At 46.8% G+C, this 16,080-nt stretch overlaps 1 protein-coding gene across 2 annotated transcripts in view; it reads left to right on the top strand.

Annotated features, from left to right (window-relative positions):
- ARHGEF37 (Rho guanine nucleotide exchange factor 37) overlaps positions 1-16,080 on the top strand; it is a 360,439-nt gene that overhangs the window by 304,589 nt on the left and 39,770 nt on the right. The gene's annotated exons all lie outside the window — the stretch shown is intronic.

Here is a 16,080-nt window from a genome sequence, read left to right as displayed (position 1 = left end):
GCAGGGATCAAGGACTCCTCCACGAGCGGCACCCGCGGTGCGGGGGCTGCGAGGAGTTTTCAAGCAGGCAGGCAGGCAGGGGGCGGAGCCACGGGAAGAGGCGGCAGGTGTGCTGGCTGGTACACGCACAGCCTGCTGGCCCTCGCAGTCCCGTTCTCTTCGTGAGCAGCTCCCCTCGTGATGACAATGCCCAGCGGCGCTCCTGGCACAATGAAGAAATGCCCTACGGGGCTCCTGGCAACAGCAGCAAGCAGGGATCAAGGACTCCTCCACGAGCGGCACCCGCGGTGCGGGGGCTGCGAGGAGTTTTCAAGCAGGCAGGCAGGCAGGGGGCGGAGCCACGGGAAGAGGCGGCAGGTGTGCTGGCTGGTACACGCACAGCCTGCTGGCCCTCGCAGTCCCGTTCTCTTCGTGAGCAGCTCCCCTCGTGATGACAATGCCCAGCGGCGCTCCTGGCACAATGAAGAAATGCCCTACGGGGCTCCTGGCAACAGCAGCAAGCAGGGATCAAGGACTCCTCCACGAGCGGCTCCTCTCTCTCTCTGTCTCCCTCCGTCTGTCACCCTCTGTCACCTCACCCCAGCTTCCCAGGCGCACACACAGCCGCACCCAAGTACTTCGCAGGTGTTTAAAAGACCATTTACTGGGAGACGTCATGCAATAGATGAGGCATAGTGAGAACAAAGCTTTAAAAGGAATGCCTCTTAATTAGCAGCAGTTATGTGCTAAGTGCCCGTTAATACTGGTGTCATCCCGCGACACACCCACCATTTGAAATGAAATGAATGAAATGAAAAGTAGATTTATAAAGCGCGGTTGCTGCCCATAGGCGTTCAAGCGCTAGAGGCCAGAGAGGAATCGCTTGACAAAGGAAAAAAAACGAAATTTAATGAGGGGCATTAAACAAAAAAGTCTTCAGCTGTTTACGAAAGGAGGAGAGGTTGGAGTTCGACCTAAGATGAAGATGAAGAGGAAGTGAGTTCCATGTCTTGGCGGCATTGTAGGCAAACGTCCTGCTGCCAGCTCTTGCCTTTTTGGGTCTCGCTGGTAATGCATCCAAAGGATGCATGTGTCCAGCTGGAGACGTATAGTTATCGGTCTGGGGGGAAGGAGGACAAGAGGGTGTACGAGCTTTTTTTTTCCTGGATTCGTGTGCGCGAACGCGCACGTTCCGTCCTGCGCCGCGCGCCGTGCATTTCCCTCCCATACTCCCAGCCTAACGCGCATGCATGCACACAGACACACACACGCGCGCACACGCACTTACACTTACACAGACACGCAGGCACCCAGACAGGCAACCCCCCCCCCACAGTCACACACACACACGCATACACAGACTCCAAGACACATACACACACGCACGCTCACACACAGACACAGCCCGCCACCGCACGCGCGCGCGCACACACACATGTCCCCCGCCTTCGCAGCCCAGCAAGAAGGCGAAGCCCCACTCACCGGCAGCAGGACTCTTCCTCCCTTCTTCGGCACCGGGGCGCAGGGTAGGCTCCTGCCTGCTCCGGTGCTCCAAACAATCGCGGCTCTTCCGTGGGAGGCGGGGTAGGCTCCCGCCCTCCTCCTTCCTGTTTCCGGTTGTCCCGCCCGGCCTGCCTGACTTCCTGGTCGCAGGCCGGCGGCGTTGCGTGGACTTGTTGTTGGCACAGTCACTAACAGCAGCAAAACATGCAAATAAAGTATGCATCCAGTTGAAACAATAAATGCGCTTTTCACCGCATAGAACAGAACTTCTCTAATTGCCAGGCCCTCGCTCGCCAGTTTTAATACTGTCCGTTAGGAAGAACTTTAGAAACGCAAGTGCCTTAAAAATACTTGTTAAATATGTGAAATACGTTTCTTGCCACATTACAGTCTGAGGTACCCAGTGACCTGATGCTCTTTTCTGACGTCCCACCTAGTAGGCATGCTCAGCATGTTTACGTTATCCACTTTTCAGTTTGTGGCATGACAATCATTGAGCCTGGTGCTAGTGACAGCTGGTGGGTTTTAATAGTGGCGGGGCGGGAATTTTATGCCGGAGTATAATGAGCAAGCGAGTGAAGACTGAAAAAGTACTGTGCGTGGGATTCTTCCGCTGCAAGATCTTTATTTTTTTAAATGTGTTCAAACGGTGGATATTGTACAGTTCGTTATTGAAAACTTTGCACGCAGTGTAAGGCATATAACAACATCACAGTGTGCAGTGTTTTCACTAGGACATAACTGCACACGTAAGTATGCACTGACATAGGAACAGTGAGATCTCTGTACAAAACTTGTATTATTGTATGACACTTTCTGCTAGCAAATGCTTTTTAGAGTTCTACTGCTACTCAAGAGGCTCAGGACAGAAGCAAACAAACAAACCCCTTCATACTAAGTGGGCACTTTAGTAAGAGAGGCCGCTCACTGTCGGCAATACCTACACATTGCTGTCCTGATATACTGTACCATTCATCCTATTCATTTTCCACCAAACTGCTCAATGCCTGCCAAGATTGGCAATATAAGTGCCATGTTTCTCCTTTTTGGGTCTCGCTGGTAATGCATCCAAAGGATGCATGTGTCCAGCTGGAGATGTATAGTTATCGGTCTGGGGGGAAGGAGGACAAGAGGGTGTACAAGCTTTTTTTCCTGGATTCGTGTGCGCGAACGCGCACGTTCCGTCCCGTGCGGCGCCGTGCACTTCCCTCCCATACTCCCAGCCTAACGCGCATGCATGCACACAGACACGCGCGCACACGCACTTACACTTACACAGACACGCAGGCACCCAGACAGGCAACCCCCCCACAGTCACACACGCACACGCATACACACAGACTCCAAGACACATACACACACGCACGCTCACACACAGACACAGCCCGCCGCCGCACGCGTGCGCGCACACACATATGTCCCCTGCCCTCGCAGCCCAGCAAGAAGGTGAAGCCCCACTCACCGGCAGCAGGACTCTTCCTCCCTTCTTCGTCACCGGGGCGCAGGGTAGGCTCCTGCCTGCTCCGGTGCTCCAAACAATCGCGGCTCTTCCGTGGGAGGCGGGGTAGGCTCCCGCCCTCCTACTTCCTGTTTCCGGTTGTCCCGCCCGGCCTGCCTGACTTCCTGGGCGCAGGCCGGCAGCGTTGCGTGGACTTGGTGGAGTCGAGCAATGTAATCTGTAACTCCATGTGGGGCCTTCACTTGGGGAATTCTCACCAATCTTCACTTTTTCTATTCCACTACATCCACTGATGCTACTTATAAAGCTTACTCTCTGTGCTTTACCAAGAAGCTTGTTCCTTTATTTTTCAAATGTTTCCTTTTTTAGATGCTTCCGTTGCGCTTCTGGGATGCCATCTAAGTCATGTAAATACAAAACATATTGCATTACAAATGCTATAGGTATCACAACAAAGTTATAACTATTGGCATTGTAAATGACAAAGCTATTTATTTAGCTATTTAAAAAAAAAACATAAATAAAAACTTTGCCATTTACAATACCAATAGCTCAAACTTTCCTAATGCGAGACCCATTGCATTGCAAATGCTTGTTTATTCTGGGAACTATGGCCATGCATGCCTGGCTAGAACGGAGGTTTCTGCTGGGCTGATATTGTTTTACTAGGTCCCGGACAATCATCGGTCCTGTGTCCCAAAAGGCCTGGTGGGAAATACACATGGCCTTGAAGGTGATTCTTTGTCGCACTGGAAGCCAATGCAGCCTGTTCAAACCAGATTTGGCTGACTGTCTGCGCGGCAACTGGAGCAGAGTGCGAGCCGCACAATTCTGAACTATCTGTAGTTTGCGCAAGGTGTATTCCGGGGCACCGAGATAGAGGACATTGTTGAAGTCTAAACGGGACTGAATCAGGCCTTGAATGGCTACCTGCTTTGCCTCCATAGGTAGAAGAGGGAGGAGACACAGTACTGTGTTGGGCACACAGTTTGGAAAGCTCTGCTGTCGAGTGTGGCATTATTTTGTCACAGAGTCCATCAAATCTTTCAAATCCATAATGGCTAATTTTCCAGCAAGGAGGTAAGAGCTGGCTAAACACACCCTAGGTTGGCTAATTTACTTAGACTCTTCCCCCCTGCATCTGCTCATACCTTCCTTAATCCTGCCATCTGCCTAAGGTGGGAAGTTCAGAGTTGTAAATGACACTGTTCTCTGCTCTCCTCTTTGAAGAACATAGTTTACGACTCCTCCCCCTGGCCTGGCATTACTATGGAACATCACACTGCCCTGCCAGCAGAGCAGATCAACCCCAGGGGCTCTTTATTACCTCTACATGGCAGCCTGGCTAATCCACTTAACTCTGGCGAATTAGGGCAGACCATTGGAAGGCTGAATTTGGACTTACAAACAAGAAAGTCTTATAACTCTCTGTATGTAGACTTTAGGAGAATTTCAAAAATAGATATTGTTGGATTTATTATTACCATTCTGGGAAGTCTTTGAATGGCCTTTTTAGCCCTCTCCTATCAAGAGATATTAATCAATAACTTCCTACCATGTTAACCTATGTAACAGGGGATTTGCAAAGGGAAAAATGACTTGGACCATTTTTCTAGCAACAGGACTCTGCCTTATATTTACAGGAACCCCACCCCATGTGCAATTAGGGGAGACTTTAGGGGTTCTGCAGCACTTTACCATAATGTGGGGAGTGAAATGGGAAATTTCACTTAACCCAGGGCATATAAAACTAATTGTATAAGGGTCTTATAAATATCTGAACCCCCACCCCTGGGACACCTAGGGGTTCCTAATATGCCAAAACATTTTATGTTATCCATTTTTAAGTGCCCCAACCCCAAAGTCAAGTTTGGGCACAATTTACTTTTTAAAAGCAGTCCTGGCACCCAGTGCTGCTTTTAAACTGACCCCAGGCTTCAGCAATGCACATATGCAAGTGCAAAAAGAGCTGCTGGCCTCTAAACTGCATTGCCCTAGGGTACTAGGGACTTCTAGGTAGTTCCAATCCCCTTGCTCTATTATATACTAGGGGCCTATGGGGCAGGTCATGCCAATCACAAGGGGTACCCCACAATATCATTGTGTACCCTAGTGTATGTAGGTGTTTTAACTGTATTCTAATGTGTTTCTTTCAGCATAGCCCTGGCCCTGGGCCTGGTTAGGCAGAGCCCAGGGTCAGCCAGAGTCAGTTACCACCAGTATCAGTCAGCAAAAATGTGGGGGTGCCCAGGGCACAGGATGACTTTGCAACAAATAGTATGTCTGGTTTTGTATCTGTGAGAAGGTTGTAAATGTAAATGTAAATGCGTGTATACTTGTAAAGCGCACTGCCGTCCCATCTCGGGGCATCCTGGCGCTGTATACCGCTGTGGAACCCATCCTGGCTTTCCCTGTGAGATGCCCCCTCCAGGGCACCCACAAGGTGAAGCCAGGCATCCCAGCGCTGTTGGGGCCGTTGTGGAGATTAAGCAAGCTATTGCCCAGAATTGCAGAGTGGGACCCATGATTAGAGTAGGCACCGAGGCGAGAATTAGCGAGTCCGCGGACATTGAGCCCAAGACCCTGCCGCGTCGGGAATTGAACCCTGGTCCCGGGCCTGACCTGTGCTTCAGGGTCTGCCGCTTCTAACCAGTGAGTCACACTTCTCATCTTGTAGATGTGATGTTTGTTTTTAGAGAACAATCGAGCATTTCTTAGTAGACAGTTTAGAGAACGTGCTTTGGTGACAGTGGGACTTTGTTTTGTAGAAGAGTGATCAGTATGGTGTGGGTTAGTAGCAGGTGTGTTTTTAGTGCTGGTATTATCTGTATTAGGATAGCAATCGTGTAGCTGTTCTGTAATGTGTTCCTCGTCCAGCAGGCTAAGAAGGCATTTTGATGGGTCTGCGTGCGTGGGTGGTAGAGACTGTGTTTGAGAGTGAGTTGGTGTGCTGTTTTGTTTTTGTGGTGTAACATTGTTGTGCTGTAGACATGGCGAAGCAACGTTGTGATGTGTGGCACATTGCTTATATTGTTTGCGTATGTTTAGGGCGGAAGGTGTATGAGTCATTGGTGGTGGTGCAGCATGTGGGTCATCTAATAAGCTTCTAAATTGTCCAATGGATGAGAGGCAGTTGAAGAGAGTTATTGTGTTGCTGTATGTGTGTTAGGTGTGGTGGAAGAGAGAAAGCTTGGCATTGGAGTGTGTCCATTTGTGTAGTTTGAAAGGTGGGTGCATGATTGTATTTTGTGACTGTAAGTATTATGAGGCGTTGCGCTTGAGAGATTTTGTTGTGCTGATGTGCGTGTTATGTTTTGTTTTTGAGGAGTAGTGAAAAGAAGTGCTGATGTATTTGTTTTATCAGATTTTTTTTGTTTGTATACTATTGTTTGCGAGTGGCATTTGTAAGGTAAAGGGGGTGGTGATGTGTTTGTGAGTCGAGTGTATGTTGTGTGTAGGAGGGGATGAAGTAGATTTAAAACTGTTTGTTTTAGACCTGTTTGCTGCAGGAGTTAATATGTGTGGTGCTGTGGCATGTAAGTGTTGTGCTATTGTGTTATTGTGGTAGAAAGAAGAGGGTGTTGGTTGGACAAATGATGGAAGGTTTAGTATGGGTTTGTTAATGATAAAAGGGGGTCTGTTGGGAGTAATTAGATTGGGGAGTGTGTGTCTAGATAGATTGTAGTTGGGTATGGTATGGATTTTGGTTGTGTTAGTGATGAGTGCATTAGTTAGTGGTATAGGATAGAGTTGTGCAATGTTTGTAGGTGATGGTGGTAATGTATGGTAGCTGGCATTGAAGGGTATATAGATGTGGTTTGTGTGGTTTTGCAGTGTATGCTGGCACAATGATTTGTGCATAGGATTTGTTTGTAGTAAGTGTGGTGTACATTTGGTGTGAGTGTGTTACTCTGCGGATGGTGTAGGGTGGGTATTACTGAATGAGAAAATATGCAGCATTTCTGGCCCTGGTCCTGACTAGTCTTGAACAGGTTCAAACAGGCAAGTGCCCTTATCCTCGATGCTCGGGCTGAGACACCCTAAGGCGTGGCCTTTTATAGCCGTAGTAGTCAGGTGACCCCTTCAGCCAATGGGAACCCTAGCCCTAACCCAATCCAATCACAACACTAGCCCTAATATCTGGAGCTAATAGGAGACCAGGACCTTACAACCAATCATAGCCCTAGTCCAAGCACTCAATCAGGTTCAAAAACCCTAACCTCTATGTCCAATAGAGGCCCTAGCCCTAGCAGTAGTACCAACCCTAATCCCAGCAACCAATGACACAGGAAACCCTAGTCCCTACTTCCAATAAAAAGACTATCCCTAGTCTTAGTCCCTACCCTTGTCCAGCAACCAATCACACAGGAAGTCCTAGTCCCCACTTCCAATAGAAATCCTAGCCCTAGCCCTAGTCCCAACCCTACATTGATTGAGTCACAGATCCAGAAACCAATCAGAACCCTCAAATACCCAACCAATGAGGATACTAACCCTAATCCAATAGAAACACCAGATGCAACCAGCAATCAGTGCACACATGTACCAACCAATAGCAGACTATATGAGGTCCCAGCGACCTCAGACAAGGTTTGCTGCCTAGGGAGTTGGAAGCTGCTCCTCTATTCAGAATCTCCTAGGAGACAGACGGGCTCAATCCACACTTTGAACTTCTGCAGGTAAGGACCTGACAAACGTTGTTGTCTAATAATACTGTTTGTATCAATCTTTACTCACTCTCCTAGACAAAAAAACGAGTGCACAATCCCTATAAAACACAGCTTAAATAGCTCACAGCAGATTACTGCTGTCTCAGAGCACCCCCTGTTCACTCTCTGATGTAGAATATCCCTGTTGCTAGGGGGATTAAAAAGGGGGGGTGTCTGGTTTCACTCACTTGCTAACACAAAATGGGAGCTGGGGTTGGATTGCGTAACATACAGGTCTGAGCACAGAGCAAGGGAGAAATTGGGAGGGAACATGGAGAGTCACAGTAAATGAGAGGTAACAAAAATACAGATTTTGGACTTCAAATCCCACAATTGATCTGGTTAAATGATAACAGTCACGGGCAAGTAAAAACCACAAATTTAAACACAAAACCGATGAGGAATTATGCAATCACGGGCAGGTTAAAACTACATTTTTTAAACTGTAACAACCACAAGCTGAAAAGTTATGAAAATGATGCAATCACAAGTAGGGAAAATCGATTTTTTTTTTAATTAAGAAAAGAGATAGTACTAGTCTGGCTCATTACCACCTCCTGGTCTTTGGCTCACTGCAATCTGGGGCATCATTTTATAAATTATATTTACTAATCAAGGTACTGGGCCATAGGTAACAGCCTGTTGTGTAGAAGGGGAGTAAGGACATTGTAAAACTAGGAGTGTTGATATACCATTGAAAAGGGAAACAGTAGATACTTTGTGTTTTTCTCTTTTTTATTATACTGCATAACTGAGCTGGGGCAATCAAATATCTGAATGCAAAATTTCTTAAAACTAATAGTCAACAAAAATAAGCAAAGCCAATAGTCTGGGACTTTGTATTGTGATAATGTCTTCTGAAAGCAGAACATGGGCGAAATGTCTGACAACAGAACACACTTTTATTATTTAAAACAGAGGGAGAAAATGCAACAGTGCACACTTCCTACAACCAGGTAAAGGGGCTAAGGGCCACAGCAGTGTAACCTTCTCTCACATACTCTGAAGAGGTACATAAGAGAGCACTTCTCCAGGCTTAACATTAACACATAGGACAGAAGAAGGGCTGGAACTTTGGGGGGGTATGGTGACTGTGGCACATGCGGAGTTTGGCAAGAGCGAGAGCAGAGTGATTCCTAGTGGGAAAGAAAGACCTTGTTGTGCACACACTCGTATGCTGTGATGAAAACAGGAGAGAGAGAGAGAGAGAGAGAGAGAGAGAGAGAGAGAGACGACCTACCTATGGCACGTGAGGAGAGGGCAAACATAGGCAGCTTTAGGCACATAGGAAGGATGTTTGCATTGGCATGTAATGAGGGGTGAGATGGGTGAGTGGTACCCGACCTATAAACTCTTCAGTCAGCTGAACTCAAGATTGGAGTGTTGCACAGAATTAACGCTGGTTCATCCAAGGAACCAGCAGACAAATGAACCCCACCATCATTTGTTTTATGGAGGTTCAATGACTGCAACATGTGCTGTTCTCACCCTAATATAAACATCAGAGGGGGAAAGGTAGAGGAAAAAGGACTGAGGACTCGTCCTCCAAAATCGTACTTAATAACCAAAGAGAGTCACTCTTGTCCTAAGTGAAATGTGTTCTCACACCCTCATGGGAGAAAAGAAAAAAAACATTTAAATAACCCTCACCCTCTGGGGTTGCCCCTTGGTGGCATGTTTCATCATAGGTTTCTTCCTAAATCAGCTACGACTAATGGGTACGTGGGCACTGATAGTATTGGAACCCATCCAGATGAGAAAGGTATATAGGAATGTTTTTTTTAAAGCTTGCTGCAGGAAATGTTTGTTTCAGTGTCAAAGGAATACACAGTAAAAGCCGGCAGAGCTGACTATTAAACAAGCCGACAAACAGTAAAAAAACAGGCCCACACTCTGACCTGTCAGACTAGCCCGTCCCGCCCTGCCTGATTGCCGAAAAGGACAGTCCAACCCCGAAATCCAGTTAATTGTAGGTTAGACACAACAGCCTGTACTTAATGAGTGATGTCCCCTTCCCCTGCTGAATGGAATGAGGGGTCGTGTCTCCCCTAGGTCACAGATATTCATTTATTTTTTGTAGTTTTCTATAGCGCAAACTCGGTCCAGGGGCACAGGAACACACTGCATGAGCACCAGATTCCTTTACATAAGATCAGATTTATATTTTTTTCTTTAAGGCACAGGAGCTTAAGTAATTTGCCTAGAGATGTTTTAAGGCATGGACAAAGTGGGCTCTGGTCCAGGGCCCCAGCCTTTCAGAGGGCCTCCTGATAGAGCCAGCTCTGTTCTGCAGAGAGTCTTGCCCTGCTGACATTGAGTAATTCATAAACAGAATGTTTTAAATACTGTTTCCCTTCAATTTATGTTTAGTGTGAGATTATATTACAGACATTTTGCACAGATATGAGGTGTTTATATTGCATATAACATCAATTAATAAGTTTCTTTTAGATCAAAACAGGACCTCACATATAAGAAATGGGAGAGTGTCACAGAGATTACTTGCAGTAATATTGGTGGGCTTCTACTCTATTACATTATTGAAAACTCAAGTCCCTATCCCTGAATATTAGATGTAATAATTTCAGAATTTGACGAGTGTGTCTGTGCATTGTCAGTGACCTGATGAAAGTCAGTATGAAAGAGCTGAAATTGGATGATAAATTTAAAGGTGTTCCAAACATGGACCCCCAAAATACGTCCGGCCCTAGGCCCCAAAGTTCTTAAGATGTCCCTGGATCACCGGATGTTGAGTGATGCCGGGAATTGTCTCTTTTCCCTAATTTCGTAGTTGGCATACCTGGCCGTAGTGGCGGCTCCGGAGCGTCGCCCCACTGCTCGTTGAGCAGTGGAAAATAAAAAAAAATAACAAGAAGCTAATATTTTATTTTTCTTTGCTGGACTCCAGCCAGGTCGGGCGGGATGGGGCTAGGCTCTCCGACATCTGAGGAAGCAGGAATGGTTTGCACTCGGTCCCTAAGTGCGCCTGATGACTTGGTCGGCCCTCTGGGGCCGGCCAAACAGTCATGTGCACTTGGCATGTTCTCCACTCGGATGTGTTGCACAGCCCAGTGGTGAACATGCCCAGGCTCACATGCACTGTCTGAGTAGCAAAGCAGGGCGCTCAGACCAATCACAATGCTGCTCTTGCAGCGTTGTAATTGGCTGGAAGAGTCCGGGAGCCTGGGTGCAGGGACGGCTGCAGCGGCAAAAAAGAAGAAGGTCTCCCCTCGAACACAGGAAACCGTCACCCACGCCCTCATCATCAGCAGACTGGACTATGGCAAAGCACTCTACGCCTGGATCAACAAAAACCTCACCTGCAAACTCCAGAACGCCGCCCCCAGACTAGTCCTTACCCTACTTTGCCACTGCTACACCAGCCAACACCTACGGACACTACACTGGCTCCCCGTCGAGAAGAGAGTCGCCTTCAAGCTCCTCTCCCACAAGGCCCTCCACAACACCGGACCTGCCTAAATGAACCAACACCTCTCGTTCCACACACCCCAAAGATCCCTCCGCTCAGCCCAGCTCTCCCTTGCGACGGTGCCACGCATCAAGAAGACCAGAACAGGAGGACACTCCTTCTCCCTCCTCGCTGTCAAGGCATTGCACTCTCCACCTATGACAGACACCATCACTCCCCAAGTTCTTGAAGAGCCTCAAGACCCGGCTCTTCGGCGAAGCACCGTGAACTCCCAGGAGCTGCGCACACTCCCCCTCAGCGGCTTGAGACCCTTCGGTGAGTAGCTGCGCTTTACAAACTCCCTAAATGATTGACAGTAAGTTTTTTTTTTTTTTCATCCCTGCCCACCACCCCTTGGTCAGGCCACATCTCCACATATTTATTGCTCTTGGATCGAATGGAGGCACCCCTAAAGGATTGGGGGCCCTGAAGGGTTGGGACCCCCACTGGCCCTAAGGGGCTACACGACCTGCGTTATGTCAGTCCGTATGGTCTGCTAGCATTAACACTTACCTGTTGAACAGGAATCTCGGTGCAATGAAAGTTACTTCCCTGTCTCCATTAGCTTCGTTGGTATGCTTAGGGACATTAGCAAGCCAATGCTGCCGCATAGTGGTAAAATTGCACTACTGCATGTTCAAATTAATTGTATGCATTTTGCTTACATTCTTTCTTCTGGAAATCCTGATCGGATTTAAAATCTGAAATGTTGTCTACAGCTGTAAAGGGTTTGTCAAGAGATCCGGTGGATATTTGACGAGCAAAAACAAAGTAACATCTGGATTTCGTTGGGTGAAATCTCTTATCGGGGGGAGCAAATACACGAGGTCACCCAAATATCGGGACAGAAGAAAATACTCAAATTGAGTATTTCTGTTAACCCTAGTGACCGGAAAGTAACCGTAGCTTGTTGTGTATTAACCTAAAGGGGTCAGGCCGTTAAACCCGATTGCTGCTGGTGCATATCAACTCCCACAAATGAATGCATATTTGAAAACATTTTGCCTTAAGATAAACCGACATATCAATCATGCCTTTACGAACGCCTAAAAGAATATTTCACAATATTGGTAGCATCAACACAAGAGTGAAGAGAAGAAAACAGTTCACTTCTGGGCACATCACTGTAATTAAAACATAGATAAAGTAATTATATTTGGATTAGTCTTGTAATGTCAAACTGAGGGGATATATCAATAACCACTCATGAACATACGACACTGGGCCCCTGCCAGGTGAGACAGCGAGCATATCTCAAAATATGTAGCGTACATTTTACGCAAATGACTCATTAATATTTCAAACCAGGAGTGACATCCTTGCAATAGTCATCACATACATTAAGCAATCATGTAAAGTTCATTCAAGCATAGATCCAAAAACAAGTGAAATGCTCCATAAATGACATGTTGCACTTGCCACACGGTGCTCAATGTGTAAATAAATATGTGCCAGGCCCAAGGCATTACTCAGGAAGCGACTACAGCTTGCACTCCCAACGGGACCTGACATTCCTGCAGCAAGCAGGCATAAAAGCCCCCTATTAAACATCACGCTCCTGATAATGTGACAGTTTGGAAAATTCCTAGCCATTCAAATCAGTAAGAGTGACCTGGACGTGCTAGAATTGCTTTATAAATATGTATTTACTCGTTAAACTGACGTACTCTTCTAAAAACTAAACAGGCAGCCCCACCATGGGATGGATTGAAATAAGTAAGTGCTTATGTTAACAATTAAGGGCGGGTGTCCTGCACCAGCCAACGCTGGAACAAATTAAGCACTGAACTCGGTGTCAATTAATTGAACCGCAAAGCATTTCGGGTTTCTGGCTCTCCATCGGGGATAGAAAATCTTTTTCAAATAATCTTACTGTTAAACAAAAATGCATGTGAAAAAAATAAGCATAAACCTAACTAAACCAGTACAAATAACACATTCAACCTAGTTGTGTGAAAATCAGATATGTCTAAAAAATGTGTAATATTCTCATGTTTGTTAAAGCGTGTGTTCCTTCTGCTTGCCGTTAGAGATTGCCTTATTCACAAGAGTCCTTGATACGTACCCAGGGGTCTCCAACCTTTTGTGTAGTCAGAGCTACTTCTGACCAGTGAAAATCGCCGTGAGCTACTGAACCCGAAGCAACTCGCGCATTTTTCAGAGAGACCCCCCCCAAGCCTAGTTTCATTGACTTAAAGCCTAATTTAATCAGAGCCCATACTGTGGTTTGAACAAAATACCCAAGACAGGCCTGACTTAAGAGTTCCCTAGAACACCAAAAGGAATGACTTTGGATTTGTAACGCTTCAAGACATTTCAGTTAATAGGTCCAAAATTAAGGTCCAAAATTTCAGAGACACTGCTAACGAGTACAAATTACAAAACGATAAAGTAGTACTATCACAAAATTAGCTGCACTACACCATATCATTTGTCTTTTTTGCTGCATGATTTTGTCAAACTTGCTGCATAATATGGTCCCCCAGTGCCACATAATACCAGTGGCCCTGAACCATGACTTAACAGTCATGCCCCCTCAATCACATGCCCCCATACCCCTCTACTCCCCCCGCCTCATCATGAGCTTGGCCTTGACTACTGGACACAGATAACTGCAGAGTTGTAAGAGGCAGTGGTACCCAAGGGCTTGTGGAAAGTGAGCAATCAGACAGCAGCACGAAAATCCTACTGCTGATCCTGGCTGTATCTATTTTTACCTGCCTGCCAAGTAACGGTAACCTATACACGTGCCTTTCAACGTTTTATTGCTTTTATTGTATTGCCTGTATTATCATTGTTGTGTCTGTGACTGCTGTTGTCTGTCTTCCCCCGCTGCCTGTACGTGGTCCGTGCCCTTTTTTCTTCCCTCTGTTCCCCTCGCTGTCCCCGTGCTCTCTCTGCCCGGTCTTTCCTTCTCTACCCCTCGCTGCCCTGTGTCTCTGCCCGGTTTTCCCTTCTGTTCCCCTCGCTGCCCCCGTGCCTCTCTGCCCGTTCTGCCTTCTGTTCTTAGCTGCCCCTATATTTTTGTATTCTGTAGTTTGCCTCTGTGCCTTTCGTTTTTTGTGCCCATCTGCCCTCTGTGCCACTCATTTTCCCTGTTTTTTGTGCCCTTCTGCCCTCTGTTCCACTCGTTTTCCCCTTGTTTTTTGTGCCCTTCAGCCCTCTGTTCCACTCATTTTTTGTGCCTTTCTGCCCTCTGTTCCACTCGTTTTTTGTGCCTTTCTGCCCTCTGTTCTACTTGTTTTTGCTTCGTTTTTTGTGCCCTTCTGCCCTCTGTTCCACTCGTTTTCCCCTTGTTTTTTGTGCCTTTCTGCCCTCCGTTCCACTCGTTTTTTGTGCCCTTCTGCCGTCTGTTCCCCTTGTTTTTTGTGCCCTTCTGCCCTCTGTTGCCCTTCTGCCCTCTGTTCAACTCGTTTTTTGTGCCTTTCTGCCCTCTGTTCCACTCGTTTTTTGTGCCTTCTGCCCTCTGTTCCACTCGTTTTCCCCTTGTTTTTTGTGCCCTTCTGCCCTCTGTTCCACTTGTTTTTTGTGCCTTTCTGCCCTCCGTTCCACTCGTTTTTTGTGCCCTTCTGCCTCCTGTTCCACTCGTTTTTTGTGCCCTTCTGCCCTCTGTTCCACTAGTTTTTTGTGCCTTTCTGCCCTCTGTTCCACTCGTTTTTTGTGCCTTTCTGCCCTCTGTTCCACTCGTTTTTTGTGCCTTTCTGCCCTCTGTTCCACTCGTTTCCCCTTGTTTTATGTGCCCTTCTGCCCTCTGTTTCACTCGTTTTTTGTGCCCTTCTGTCCTCTGTTCGATTCGTTCTTTGTGCCTTTCTGCCCTCTGTTCCACTCCTTTTTCCTTCGTTTTTTGTGACCTTTTGCCCTCTGTTCCACTTGTTTTTTGTGCCTTTCTGCCCTCTGTTCCACTCGTTTTTTCTTCGTTTTTTGTGCCCTTCTGCCCTCTGTTCCGCTCGTTTTCCCCTTGTTTTTTGTGCCCCTTCTGCCCTCTGTTCCACTCGTTTTTCCTTCCTAACCGGCGCTCTCTGACGCCTTCTCAGCCATCCCTCCCACGGGATCCCTAATTCCACCATTGAGCTTACCTGCGGTGGAAGGCACATCTCCTACTGCTCCGCGCTTGCACCCAATGATGACGCCACAAGACTCAGACTCTCACGAGAGGAGTCTGCAGCTCCAGTAGAGGAGCGTCATCCTCTTCGCCCACCCCCACCCCAGCTTAGCTCCAATCCGAGCGACTGGTTTGGGTGAGGGCGGGCAAATGGAGCCGGAAAGGCTGAAGGGCTACACAAGCTACTCCCGACGTCTCCGCGAGCTACCTCGCGATCGACCGGTTGGAGACCCCGGTACTAGACAGTTATGTGTTTTGCCAGTCTTACTTCGAAATCTATTGTTGCAAACAGTTTTTACAGTGGTATGAAACAGAAACAACTTAAATCCTGACATTCATTTATTCCCTTAGGAAAAAATTATCACGTTGGTATGTCCATTAGGACTCCGGTTGCAGAAGTAATATATTATGTTCACCTCCTCGTATACATGGTACTACAAGATGATATAGTTGAAAACACAATTGATGGATGTGACCAGCTTTCTTACACAACCTTGAATTCTGAAATCTTGGTGTATATGTTACTTTTGCGGTCACTAATCCATTCTTTCATTTTGAACTCAATCTCGCCCATTTAAATGTTGACTCTGTGGCCCTTGAGCAGGTACCCACACTAGGTACACTCCTATGTCCTGTAGTATCTTAATTTAATATTTATTATTGAATAAGGATGTATGATAGTCCCACCCTTAATTATGCTATTTCAGTGGGAGCAGCCCGAGGACTACAGGCTAAATCTTATCCATAGTATCCAAGAAATCTCATAACACTTTTTACTAAACTAGTATTTCAAATGTCCGCTGCATTGTTATGAATATAGGCAAATTATAAAACATTTTCTATTCAGCGTCCATAACTA

Source organism: Lissotriton helveticus, chromosome 7 (genome assembly GCF_964261635.1).
Source record: "Lissotriton helveticus chromosome 7, aLisHel1.1, whole genome shotgun sequence".
NCBI classification, from domain to species: Eukaryota; Metazoa; Chordata; class Amphibia; order Caudata; family Salamandridae; genus Lissotriton; species Lissotriton helveticus.
The sequence above is the reverse complement of the archived record's forward strand: the minus strand, read 5'-3'. Positions and strand labels throughout refer to the sequence as shown.